Consider the following 13,471-nt stretch of genomic DNA (forward strand, 5'->3'; position numbering starts at 1 on the left):
AGGAATGAGAAATATATGTGTCTTATCACATATAAATCAGGAAAGAAATATGTGATTGAAAAACTACCAATGCTCCCTACTGGATTGCATTATACACACATAAGTCCCATTGAATCAAACATGGTAGTTGATAATTCTTCAATATTAACCAATTGGCATGACCGATTGAGACATCCTGGTTCAACAATGATGCGAAGAATTCATAGAAAATACACATGGTCATCCACTGAAAGACCAGAAGATCTTTCAGAATAATAAGTTTCAATGTAAATCATGTTCTCTTGGAAAACTTATTATAAGACCATCACCAGTCAAAATCCAAACTGAATCACCAATGTTTCTTGAACGTATTCAGGGTGATATTTGTGGACCAATCCATCCACCATGTGGACCATTCAGATACTTTATGGTATTGATTGATGCCTCCAGCAGATGGTCACATGTATGTTTATTGTCAACTCGAAATGTTGCATTTGCAAGATTACTTGCTCAAATAATAAAATTGAGGAATCAATTTTCCGATTATACAATCAAGAAAATTAGACTTGATAATGCTGGTGAATTTACTTCCCAGACTTTCAATGATTATTGTATGTCTATGGAAATCATTGTTGAGCATCATGTTGCTCATGTACATACACAGAATGGATTGGCTGAATCATTGATTAAACGTCTGCAAATGATTGCTAGACCAATGATTATGAAAACAAAGCTCCCTATTTCTATATGGGGACATGCAATTTTACATGCTGCTTCATTAATTCGCATCAGACCAAGTGCATATCATAAATACTCTCCATTGCAGCTTACATTTGGTAAAGAACCAGACATTTCTCATCTGAGAATTTTTGGATGTATGGTGTATGTGCCTATTGCACCACCACAACGAAAGAAAATGGGACCTCAAAGAAAGGTTGGAATTTATATCGGTTATGATAGTCCATCAATCATTCGATATCTTGAACCTCAGACAGGCGACGTGTTCACAGCACGTTTTGCTGATTGTCATTTTAATGAGGAAATCTTCCCAATGTTAGGGGGAGAACAGAAACATACCGAAAAGAAAATTACATGGTATGTATCATCATTGTTACATCTGGATCCAAGAACAAAGCAATGTGAAAAAGATGTACAGCAAATTGTACACTTGCAAAGAATAGCAAATCAAATACCAGATGCATTTGCAGACACAAAAGGGGTAACTAAATCATATATACATGCTGCAAATGCCCCTGCTCGAATTGAAATTCCGAAGAAACAAATTGAAGATACTCATGATGTTATTAAACGCCTGAAGCGTGGAAGGCCAGTAGGTTCCAAGGATAAAAATCCTCGAAAAAGAAAATTCATAGAGAAACACGATGATCACAAAATAAAGAATGATGTTTCTGAAGAAACACATGATGATCACAAAATAGAGAATGGTGTTCCTGAAGAAACACATGATGATGAAAATGTTCTGTCAGAACCACAAACTGACGAGAATCATGAAATCTCTATCAATTACATTAATACTGGAAAAATATGGAACCGAAAAGATATAGATGAAATTGATGATATATTTTCTTATAATGTGGCAATCGACATCATAAATGATAACGAAGATCATGAACCAAAATCTTTTGGTGAATGTAAAAATCGGCAGGATTGGATAAAATGGAAAGATGCCATCCAGGTTGAATTAGATTCGCTAAAAAAACGTAATGTTTTTGGACCTATAGTCCTTACACCCGAAGGTGTAAAACCTGTTGGATACAAATAGGTTTTTATTCGAAAGCGAAATGAGAAAAATGAAATAGTAAGATATATAGCTCGACTTGTTGCACAAGGTTTTTCTCAAAGGCCTGGAATTGATTATGAAGAAACGTATTCTCCTGTGATGAATGCAATTACGTTTCGGTATTTGATTAGCTTGGCGGTATCTGAAAATTTAGAAATGCGTCTTATGGATGTTGTTACAGCTTACTTATATGGATCACTTGATAGTAATATATATATGAAAATCCCTGAAGGATTTAAGATGCCTGAAGCACAAAGTTCAAAACCCAGGGAATGTTATTCTGTGAAATTACAAAGATCATTATATGGGTTAAAGCAATCAGGTCGAATGTGGTATAATCGACTAAGTGATCACTTGATGAAAAAGGGATATGTGAATAATTCAATATGCCCTTGTGTTTTCATTAAGAAAACAACATCCGGATGCGTAATTATTGCTGTATATGTTGATGATTTAAACATCATTGGAACGAATAAGGAAATTCAAGAAGTTGTGTCATACTTGAAGGAAGAATTTGAAATGAAGGATCTTGGAAAAACCAAGTATTATCTGGGTTTACAAATTGAACAAAAAGAATGTGGAATGTTTGTTCACCAGAAAAATTATACAGAAAAGATCCTTAAACGTTTTAATATGGATAAAGCAAATCCTTTAAGTACTCCAATGATTGTTAGATCATTAAACATAGAAAAGGATCCATTCCGTCCATGTGAAGATGATGAAGCTATTCTTGGTCCAGAAGTACCATATCTAAGTGCTATCGGTGCTCTTATGTATCTTACAAATTTTACGAGGCCCGATATATCTTTTGCCGTAAATTTGTTGGCAAGATTTAGCACATATCCAACAAAGAGACATTGGAACGGAATTAAACATATATTCCGTTATCTACGAGGAACGACAGACTTGAGACTTTTGTATTCAAAAGATACTAATCCAAGTATAATTGGTTATGCTGATGCTGGATACTTATCTGATCCACACAAGGCACGTTCCCAAACTGGATATGTATTTACTCGTAGAGGCACTGCAATTTCTTGGCGTTCACAGAAACAAACGCTCGTAACAACTTCATCAAATCATGCCGAGATTATTGTATTACATGAAGCAAGTCGTGAATGTGTGTGGTTAAAATCAATGACCCAACATATCCAAATCTCATGTGGATTATCATTCGACGAGAAGCCTGTGATACTATATGAAGATAATGCTGCATGTGTTACTCAAATGAAAGAGGGATACATAAAAAGCGACATAACTAAACATATTCCTCCTAAGTTCTTCGCATTCACTAAGGAGCTAGAGAAGAATAAATGTATTGATGTTCGTCACATTCAATCAAGTGAAAACTCATCAGATCTCTTCACAAAGGCACTTCCTACGTCAATATTCAGAAAGCACATATATAATATTGGGATGCGCAATCTACGAAATTTGTGAAGAATTGTTCGTGTCAGCATGAGGTGGAGTTTACGTGACTGCACTCTTTTTCCCTTACTATGGTTTTTATCCCAATGGGTTTTTCCTAGTAAGGTTTTTAACGAGGCAGTATAAAAACACGTAATGAAGACAATCATTATGATCATCATCACAAGGGGGAGTGTTGAAAAATAAATTTAAAATGTGAGTATTGAATATTTGAATGTTGATTATTTGAATGTTGAAAATAAGAGTTGTAAATATTGAAAATTAGTGTGTGATGATGTATTTTATTTTTGGATTATTTGTAAAGATTTCCTATAAATAGATCTCTCATTTGTGAAGAAAATCACAATTGAGTAGAGAGAAAAATATTATAAAGTGTGTAGTTTGGTAAATTTTGAGAGTTTGAGATTTTTACTTTTTACCATAAATTTTTACTTTTTCACAGCACATCTCAAAAATATTTAAAAATAAATCCCATTATTATCAAATTAATTAGACATCATAATTTCATTGTTTTGTATTGATTAAATGAAAAGACATGGAAGTCTAAAAAAAATCTTGAGCAAAGATACGAATTAGGTAAGCACTTGTCCTGTTATCAACTCGCCAATTGTTAATTCTATCTGGATCCTAATCATCAACTCCCCAACGGTTCTATGATTCCATCCTCTCTGATCGGTTTCCTCTTAAATTCTAGCCATACTTTTGCAGGCTGCTTGGAGAGATACAGCGGGTTCGTGGGATTTTGGCGATAGAAATGGATTCAAGAATTCTGGGCTGGCGAAAATTGAGCGAAGAAGGCGCCGATAAGTAGACAGGGATAACCAATTGGCCCGGCCGACTCCGGATCAAGTCCGGTGTATTGTATTGATGCATTTGTGTGTTACGAGATGGTCATGGTTTTTTTATGCTTGTGGATAAAAGGTACAGAGTATTGCTTTGATTTGCTAATAGCCCGGTTGAGGCATGTGTTTGGTTTCGGGTTTTGATTTAAACTTTTTCTTGGTTTTCATCTTCAATCTGTGAATAAGAATATGAACTTGGTTGAAATTTTTTTTCCTGGGTTGCTGGAATGCGACGGATCTTAGTCGGGAAATTTGGATATAAAATTGATTTGAATTAGTTTTTCTGGGTTTTGATTTGCTGATTTGATTCAACAATTTTTTTTTCTTGCTCTTTATTTCAAGGTCAATTTCGAAAATTTATACTTCATCAAGTAATTTGATTTGAACTTAAAAATTTATCAAATCCATTTTCATACCTTTGGTCGTCTGTCTTTCCCCGATCAGATGAATTATTACTCGAGTTTCACACTAATCTTATTACCAACTTCGAGGCTGATCGAGAAACAGAGTACAACTGTCCGTACACTAACTTTAACTGCAGATAATCGAGTTATCCCTTACCTTAAATTCTCTGGAAAGCTCAAAACATTTATTACAAAACAAACAACTATTACGGAAACCCAAACATATTGCTACGAATAAACATGGCAAGCATCCCTGATCAAGCTGGAGTTTTAGTGTGGATCCCCCCTAGCCTGAATAGACACGCGAACCATTCGAAAGCAGTTCCGAGTAAGCGAATTATATCCGAGAAAATACGGGCTTTGATGGCTCCTCGGACGGGTAATGGGCGGTAGGAGAGCTTCTTGGCCGAAAATGGCTCCTCCTCGACATTCAGAGAAGGCCCAGAACCCAACATTTCTGGTACTGTTTGAGGTGGGTTTGCTTGTGGGTTCTGAGATTGGAAAGAGTCGCTTTTTTTTTTTTTTGGCGAAGAAAGATGCTTATTTATACTACGGGAATCCCCTATGATTCTTTCACCGGCTACGAAATTTCCTGCTGATCTAGTTTTGGCAGTGCGAGTCTATGTTAAATTAAATTATGGTCATGCTACAATTGAGATTACATATTTTAATTTATAAAAAACGTTTGATATGATAAAGTTATCTTAAATATATTTTTTGAAAGGCTTCTTCAATTCGAAGCTCTTGAATTCTGACCAATGATTTTTAGTCACTCTTGAACGTAATTTTAACCGAAATTTCAACTACGGATTCAACCCTTCAAAGTGATATTTGTTTTACATTGCGCTCTCCCTATCTCTGGGATACAAATTTTTTTTTACATTATTCCCTCTCTCTCTCTCTTTCTATATATATATATATATATATATATAATATTGAGAACAAAAAAATATTCTCATCTCAGGTTACGTTAGAATTGAAAGATTTGAGTGAATTGATTCCAAATTCAAAGTTGAATCCATTGTATCAATTTGGTTAAAAATTATAATGAATGATTTGAAATCACTTGTGTTAGTTACATAAATTTTTGTACTTCAATCAACATGGTCATTTTAAATTTATGGATTTCAAATACTTTGATTTGAAATCCTCCCACAAATTTAAATATATCAATCTAAACACAACCTTAATGTTTTAAAATTATCTCGGATCACGGTTCGAATGGAGACGTGAATAGAATTTGAATAAGTATGTGTTACATTCGAAATTTGACGGCTTATAAGTTTTTGTAATATCCCACCTTCATTAAACCGTGTTCTCAGCTTGTTTAATTTCTGCACTGAAAATCGACGGCAATTTCCTTTCTTGGACCACTGGGGCCAAGCCACCAAATCTCGTTGCATGGCATCAGAGAAATATTATACGAGGAATTATTGTTGAGTTTAGATTGAAAGATTTGAAATTCATGGTTTTAAATTTATTTTCGTCACATTTACGAAATAAATTCACATCTATCTCTCTACTTATTTACATTAAAACTATACTGATCACAATGGGTTTGATACAAATGCCATGTAGCATAGTCTGGGTCAGATATTATGTTAGTTTTTGGTTGTTCAGTCTCTCTGAAAACAGAGAGAGCAGAAGTGTGTTTAGATTTATTACTGGGCACGAATGAGACAAGATTAACTCAGCAAAGTATAATGTAATACCAAGACGAATTTGATTGCATGTCAGATTAAATAAGCAATTTTTTTTTGGAGTGTTATTTAAACCTTCTTTTTTGTTAATTAAATTCCATCGTTTGGTTTTCTCTAAATATTGAGGACAAAAACTTGTGTGGTAGTTTATGGTTGTACACCATTAGTCCTTTTGACCCGGGACAACATTGAGACTCTATATGATAGTATTGCACTTTGACTTGTTTACCGACTTATATGGGGTCATCAGGTGACAAGGTTGAGTGTTTTGTCGAAACATATAAGAGTCTATGCATTGTAGTCGGGGATTCACCGCTTACCTTCAAGTATGGATATTCTATGTGATCTCATGTGTATGTAGTTTGAAATCTCTGATCAGAGTGTTGGTGGTAATTAAGAAAGGGATTTCTTAAATTACACCATCGATGCAACTACGACATGACACATAGTATCGATTCTTTGACAGCTCTCGATATACCAATAGTTGTCGGATCGGTCGCGATATATGAGATGAAGGGACCGTATTGTACGCTAACCATAATAGAATGGTTCTTGCAGGTACTATCATTTGATACCTAGGGAATCATGTAAGCGATGCTGCTAAGCGTTTAACATGATTGGTTGGGTAATATCAGACTTGAGTTCTGACGTTCTTATTATCAAGGAGTTGATAAGTAAGAATGAAGCATTTGTGGTATGCTCATATAAGGACATGTTTAGTCCCGAAACACATTGAGATATGAATCCACTGCTAGTTGTATCAATGAACCATTAAGGGTCATACAAGTGCTAACTTTCTAGATCCCATTGAAAAGTAAAATAGTTCAATGTATTGAACGGCTTATAAAGGAGTTTATAAGTATAAAGAAAAATAGAAGTATGACTTCTATAAGATGATTATGGGGATTGTAACTTTTAATTTGTGGAAGTGTTCCTAAATTAATAGTTGACCAAATAAATAATGTATTTGAAAATTTTGATTTTCATAAACATTATTATGGACTAAATTAAAATAATTCAAGTGTTGAATTAATTAAACACTAGTGGACCTAGTAGAGTCTAAATAATTAAATTAATTCAAGTGTTGAATTAATTAAATAACATTGAGTCTTGTAGAGCCCAATTGAAAATAATTATTCAACTAGTGGGCTTGAGTAAATTCAAGCAAAGTTTATTTAGTCTCAAATGTGTTTAAGATATTTAAATAAAAGTCAATGGAGTTTGTAATTGTTACAAGCCCAAATAACATGCATGGAGAGGCGAAGAATTTGGAGACAACTTTTTCAATAAACAAGACATGTGTCTCACATGCACTTTAGCTTTTTCAAACACCAAGAAAAGTCTTCCTTTCTCTCCTCCCAACCCCTTATGGCCGAAATTTCTTGTACCATTCCCTCCAATTTTTCTTCTTCATTTTTGTTGAGGAAAGTAAAAACTTCTCGAAGAAAAATCCTCTAATTTTTATAGTGCAAAATTAGAGGGGATCTTCCTTGTTAGAGGTGGACCTAACTTTGAAGGAAGTAGTCCATTTGAGCAAGGAGTGGTGTTGCAAGCTGGTAGATTGTTTACCTTCAAGAGCTAAGTTGTTTACAACTTATTTGGAGCCAAAACATCAATCCTTTTGATTGATAGGTAAAATTACTAAACACGCTATGAATGTCATTTTCGTGTTTTTGTATTTGCTACACACACTAGTGGGTGCTTGGTTTTTCTTGTAAAATATTTTGTTTTGAAACTTCCGTTGCGTATCCGGGCACCATAACCGATCCCCTTTCAACTTATACATCAACTTGCTGCATTTCTTATAGTTGATATAACTTTTTGCTATGACTTGTTGCATTTCTTATAGTCAATATGAATTCTTGTTGTGATTGTTGTTTGTTAGGATCGAAGATAATGGTTTAGAGGAGAGGTGAACGAACTGTTATGCAAATCATGTCAAATAATGTTAAGCTTAAATTGTGTTAATAGCTCAAGTCAATATTCCAATTAGACTTAGTAATTTGTGCTACTAAAAACAAGTTTTAATTGCGAAAACTACTCAGATTACTTAGTGAGTATGATATAAAAGTAACATCTCAATTTTCTTTATCTTACTTATGAGCACATATGATAGTCTTAGTAGCACAAGTAAATACTAGTGAATAAAGAGGCAAGAAGTTTTATATGAAAGTTCGAAGGCTAAGCTTATACGTCTCCTATTCTTCTATTTTTAGCAGGATTCCACTACAAGATTTGATCAGTGAAACAACTTGTAAAAACCATTTCAGCTTGGTTCCACAACCCTAATGAGCTGAAACTCATAGCACTCTTCTCTTAAGCTAGATATGCTCAGAAACAAGCTTCTGATAGCTACACTTAATTCTTACAATATAACAACGCTAATGTGTAAAGATAAGTGAGAATACAAAGTGCACAATATTGATCCTTAATCAACCTGATGGGAAACTGAGTGTATGTAAAAACAGCTTAAAGATGAATCTTTTTAGGATGTGTGATTTGAATGCTTGATGAAGATTGATAAAGCAATACTAGTTTTTCTGAGAGGTCTTCAATATTGATGCATTCCTTATTTATAAGTGTTAGTCCCCAACGAAAATAAATATATCGGTAATAACAGATGTATTGGGTAGCTTACGTGATAGGATCGGTTGATAGGTTGAAATGTGTTTAGGGGGGGGGGAGGTTGGATAAACACTCACGATTTTTGAATCTTTTCGAATGAAGTGTCAGTTATGTGATAAACTGAAACTAAGAATATTGTCAGTCGATGACAATCACTTTAACTGATGACAGTTACGGAAATAAACTGACTGAAAGATAGAATAAATAACTAAGGTAATAACACGAAATTTATGGATGTTCGGAGAATGAAATAACTCCTACGTCGCCCCTTCTATCACAAGGATATGATATGTACTAAAAGACTTTGATCGATACAAAGATTGTACAGACCCACTTCAGTTTGGACTTAACACTGCCAAAACTGAAACTCTTAGTTTACTAAATAACTCACAGTTCTTCGACTGAACTTAGCACAACTGATCTAGATAAGATCAAATAAACAATAAAACTATTTGTGCTTGTAAGCTCGAAAGATAGCCTCAAATGCTATAGATAAATCAGATAAGTGTGAGCTTTTGATATTTGAGTGAGAGATATGAATTCAGCAGGGTAACAACAAGCTTGAGAATTGAAAGATCGATTGATTTCTTGCTCAACTGCTCTTCTCACCTATTTATAGGCTTCTCTTCAACGGTAACATTAAATATAATTTGAAACAATATATCCATTGATTGCCGCGTCAATATTCTTCTGACAATCGTACACTGTAAGCTTTGAAATGCTGCGTTCCACTATGAGTTGCAGTCTTCTTAGTACTGTTGTCGGTTGAATGTCCTTTTCAACTGATGACGTGTACAGCTGAATGATCAGCTGATAAGTAAATGCTGGTAAGCTTTCAACTGAATATATCAACTGATCAGTTTCCAACTGATCAGTCAGTTGTCTTAGATAGTTCAGTTCAGCTGGTTTCAGTTGCCTTCGATAAACTGCGCATTAATCTTCAGTTAGGCAACTTGTCAGTTTTTGATCAGTTAGTCCACATAGTTTTAAACATAAAGTTTGTCAAACCACCGAAATTAAGTTTCCAATAATTTCTCCCTTTTTGGTGTTTGACAAAACTTGTAAAGTATGAACTGATCAACTGAACTTAAAATAATCTTCGAATTCATTGTAGATAAAATAATTCTTCTAATGTACAGATTCATACAAAGAATAAAGAATCTTCAACTATTAACTGAAGTTAGTTGATCTTCATATCTTCTTCTTCCCTTTGTTCCCTTTGTCTTCTTATGTTTCTCTAATTTCACCCTTTTTGTCAAGCACATCCACTTTCTTGGATAGAATACGAACATCTGCTGCGATATATTTTACAGTATTCATCACAATGTTTTGTAGTAATCAATCCTTTTGGTGACTGTACTCTCCAGAAAATCAAAGCGTCTGCCGACTAATGCTTGGGTTTGAAAATGAGATTCAATCGAAAGTCTATCTTTCTTGATTTCTTCCATCTGTTGAAATAGAGAAGTCTCACTCTGATTGAGTTTATTCAGTCTGTCCATTGTAAACTCATTGTTCGAGTTGAGCTTCAAAGTGTGTGCAAGTTGAGTTGATTGAATTGCAGAAATATCATTCATCATACTGACGAGGTTGGACTGAACAGTTTGAAATTCTTCAAATAGGGCATCAGTGTCTGAAATCCCAGGAGACATGGCTCCGAAAGTTTCTGGAATCTGTTCCCTTTCCTGTTGAGTAAATACAATCATCGCACCGTCAGTTGGTTCTGTTTCATGCGCCACTATTTCAGAAATATTTTCAGTTGTAAGTTCCTGAGGAGGAGAAGAGACAGTTGGAAGAACAGAAGTAGTAGAAGGTTCTTCAGTTGATTGAATAACTGGTTCTTCAGTTGATTGATGAAATGGTTCTTCAGCTGGCACTTCTTCAATTGAGACTGAGAGCAGCTGAGCCTCTTCAGTTGGTTCCAAAACTGCCTGTTTAGTCACAACTGATGACTAAACTGGCTCTTCAGTTTCTTCAAAAATGGCCTTCTCGGCCTTTTCTTCAAAACTAACAGCTTGATCAGTTGGTTTATCAACAATAATAGGATCAGCTTGTTCTTCAGTAACAATTGGCTGGTCTGCTGGTTCCTCAGATATAACAACATCTTCAACTGATCTTGATGTTTCTAGCTGAATATCAGAATTTACTGATTTGATGACCTCATCAAGATTGGCCAGTGATAATTCAGCTTCAGAATAAGGCGTTGGATCAACAGTTGAAGATGGAGGTGCTGAAGATGATGATGGTTGAGCAACTGATGTGGAAGGTTCAGTTGCCTGTTGAGTTGTTTCAGCAACTGTTTCCTTGGATGGCTCTTGAACTGACTGTTCCCCTGGCTCTTCTTCAGTTAATAAATCTTGGGAAGCCGCTGGAATGATCAGTTCTTGATCCATTTCCCAGTTTTTGATCTCTATTTGCAATGCAAAAAGATCCGTGTCCAGTTGATTATGCACAGCTGTATCATTGAATGCAGTCGGACTTGTAGGATCAAAATTCAGTCGCAGTTCAGCAACTATCTTTTGTAGCTTCTTAGCTCTCAGTTGATTGAAAAAGTAATTCTTTCGCTCCAGAGCCTGACAAATTGTAGAAGCCTTGACTAGCCTTAGAACAACAGTCTCCAGATCAATAAATTTCTTCAGTTTAGAATTCTTCTGAAGCTGTTTAGGAAAGACCTCAGTTCTGAACTTCACCCACTCATTGTAGGCTTTGAGCTTATTCGCTGCAAATTCATTGATCTCTTGCCAAATAAGATCAATGTGAGTTTGGATGGCATTGGTTGGCCTGGGCTCTTCTTGCAATTTGGCTTTGCCTTTAGAGTGAGTCAGGACATGAGGAATGCTCAATCATGATGTAGTTGCATCAATATTTTCTCTGATCACTATTCACTTAGGTCTGGCAATAGATAGGGAAGTGTAACCAGTAATAGTGATCAATGGAGCCTTAACTCTAGCAAGCTTCTTCTTGTCACCAGATTCAATGACTTTTTTCTTCGAAAGGATGGTAGATAAAGGCAACTGATCCTCAGTTGAGGGTTCAGTTGGAACAGCTTTCAGTGGAATAGCCTTGATAAGCTGTTGAGCTCCTGACTGCATCAATCTTTCAGTTGGAATGGTCCCAACTGCAGCAGCATGCTTTGTTTTAAAGGTTCATGGCTTCTTGACGACCTTGGGAGATGGAGTCTTTTCTAAGTCAGTTTCACTGACAATTAGTTTGCGTTTAAGCAACTTCTTCTGAGTCTCCTTTCGTGCTTTCTTAACTGATTTGGGAGCTCCTTCCATCCCAATTTCCTTCTTCACTTGAATAAACTTCTCAGGAGTCATAGTCCAGTTTTTGCTTGGGTGGCTGGAAATTTTTGGTATTGAAGATTTTCAGTTTCGATGATTTCTCAGAATCATCAGTCACCACCCCTTTTACTTTCAGCACATGGATGAGCTGCACAGCAAATCCCTTTGACTGCTTGGACGACTGAAACATATTCCTCAGAATGTTGAAAATAATATTCTTCCAGTTCAGTTTTCGTCCAGCCATAATAGCAGTCATGGCCTGAAACTTCTCCAGAGTGAGTGCAGAAAATGATCCAGAAATGTCACTTCTTTGTTCGAATACACCTTTCCAAGTGCCACTTTCAGTGCCACTTTCTTTGTTCGAATACACATTTCCAATTGCATTCAGCTCATTGATAATGTCACTGATCCTCTCATCATATTCGTTCAAGGATTCTCCAGCTTCCATCTTGATGTTATCAAACTTCTGAAAAGCAACTGATAGCTTGTTCTCTTTTGTTTGCTCGTTTCCTTCACAGAGCTGGATCAGTTTCTCCCATATTTTTTTGCCAGTTTTGCACATCTTGATTTTGCTGAAAGTTACTTTATCCAGCATTTTATATAAGATATCCTTAGCCACATTGTCTAGGTTGACTTTCCTTTTATCCTCAGTTGTCCGTTCATCTCTGGGATTTTCTATGCGATGAGGTGCCCCACCAGTAATGGCAAATGCTGTATTAGCTTTTAGGATCTTCATGGGACCTATCAGTAATGACATACCACATGTCGTCATCTTGTGCAGCTAAATGAGCCTGCATTCTGATTTTTCAGTCGTCAAAATCTTCTCTGGAAAACATCGGTATTTTATTGAATGAAGACATGTTGATCAGTTTTGAATAAGATTATTCTGAGACAAGATTCAACTGCTCTGATACCACTTGATAGGATCAGTTGATAGGTTGAAATGTGTTTAGAAGGAGGAGGTTGAATAAAAACTCAAGATTTTTGAATCTTTTCGAATGAAGTGTCAGTTCTGTGACAAACGGAAACTAGGAATCTTGTCAGTCGATGACAATCAGTTTAACTGATGACAGTTGCGGAATTAAATTGACTGAAAGATAGAATAAATAACTGAGGTAATAACACGAAGATTTATGGATGTTCGGAGAATGAAATAACTCCTACGTCACCCCTTCTATCACAAGGATAGGATATGCACTAAAAGACTTTGATCGATACAAAGATTGTACAAACCCACTTCAGTTTGGACTTAACACTGCCAAAACTGAAACTCTTAGTTTGGTTACTAAATAACTCACTGTTCTTCGACTGAACTTAGCATAACTGATCTAGATAAGATCAAATAAACAATAAAACTATTTGTGCTTGTAAGCTCGAAAGATAGCCATGCTATAGATAAATCAGATAAATG

This window comes from Primulina tabacum, chromosome 10 (genome assembly GCF_025594145.1).
Source record: "Primulina tabacum isolate GXHZ01 chromosome 10, ASM2559414v2, whole genome shotgun sequence".
NCBI classification, from domain to species: domain Eukaryota; kingdom Viridiplantae; phylum Streptophyta; class Magnoliopsida; order Lamiales; family Gesneriaceae; genus Primulina; species Primulina tabacum.